Genomic DNA, 1,365 nt, shown 5'->3' on the forward strand with positions numbered 1-1,365 from the left:
AACCACAGTCAGCCCTCTATCGTCATCTTCTATCTTTATTTTTGGTTTCAACAAAGCTGATAATAAACTCAGTTGTCCTTCAAGTGTCTTGATGGCGTCGACATAAGAGTTCACTTTACTATTCAATGATGTAAAGTCATCTTTCATCCCTTTCAACAAATCATCTGAACCTTCAACTTTGGCAAGTATGCGTGACAACACATCATTCACCCGGGGACTGCTTGCATTACCTTTTGATTTTGGGCTTTCACTTGAGTGAGTATGGTTTTCCTCGTAATCATATTCCCTTCTCCAATAATCATTTTGCTCGACCCAATCTTGATATTATCTCATTTGTTCTTCTCTCTTATGATAGTTCCAACCTTGATTTTCGCCTCATTGTAGAGAGCGTGGGTGGAAACCCTCATCATATCTCTTGGAGTTCCAACCTTGATTCTCCCCCGGCCTTGAGTAACCGGAAGAAGAACCCTCCTCAACTTTAAACACTCCACATGTCTCTTTCATGTGCTCTTGTAGAAATTCCATTTGGGTCAACATCTTCTTGATGTTTTCATCCCTTTCTATCTCTTTATCAAGTTGCTCCTGCGTTAATCTAAAATGAAATGGAGAAACTTGATCCTCTTTGGTGTACCACACTTGGTTTATTCTATTCATGCCATCCAGAAGAAACGAAGCTACCTCAAATTATTGTAACATTATTCCTCCTTGTACCAATTGATCAACCACTCCTTTATTAACCGAATTGAGACTCCGATAGAAATATTGAAGTAACAAATCGTTTGGTAGCCCATGAGTTGGGCATTTAAGTAAGAACTTCTTGAATCTCACCCACGTTTCATGGATGGGTTCCCCCTCTTGTCGCTTGAAACTTTGAATTTCATCTCTAAGTTTTATCATCCTTGATGGAGGAAAGAATCTTGTGTTAAATGCTATAACCAGCTCCTCCCATGAGGTGATGGAATTGTTTGGTAACTCGATTAACCACTTATTAGCTGCTCCTGTTAAGGACAATGGAAATAACCGCAGCCGAATTGACTCTTGTGAAACATTTTTGAATGAAAAAGGGCTGCAAACCTCTGTAAAGTTTCTCACATGCTCATGCGGGTCTTCGTGATCTAGCCCTCCATATAGTCCCCTCATTAGGAAAAGATGAAGAGTTGTGATAGTGACTTCAAACATCACATTCTCATCAGCTTGTAGGATGCAAATTGCACCCATTCCACCCGATTGAGCTGGGTTGTAGACACTATTGATGTTGTGTATACCATCTCAATGACCTGTTTGGCTGTCATTCATGTCTTCCTTACTCATGTTCACTTCTACGTAGTCCAACCAACACTTACACAAAGCAGTCAAAACTAATTC

At 40.1% G+C, this 1,365-nt stretch overlaps 1 non-coding gene across 1 annotated transcript; it reads left to right on the plus strand.

The window, feature by feature from the left end:
• The first annotated feature begins 784 nt into the window (after positions 1 to 784).
• Positions 785 to 891, plus strand: LOC125825545 (small nucleolar RNA R71). The gene has a single exon (XR_007442865.1). It is a non-coding gene; the product is annotated as a small nucleolar RNA R71 (small nucleolar RNA).
• Positions 892 to 1,365: the final 474 nt, after the last annotated feature.

Source organism: Solanum verrucosum, unplaced genomic scaffold (genome assembly GCF_900185275.1).
Source record: "Solanum verrucosum unplaced genomic scaffold, falcon-dt-bn FXZP01000101.1, whole genome shotgun sequence".
NCBI lineage: Eukaryota > Viridiplantae > Streptophyta > Magnoliopsida > Solanales > Solanaceae > Solanum > Solanum verrucosum.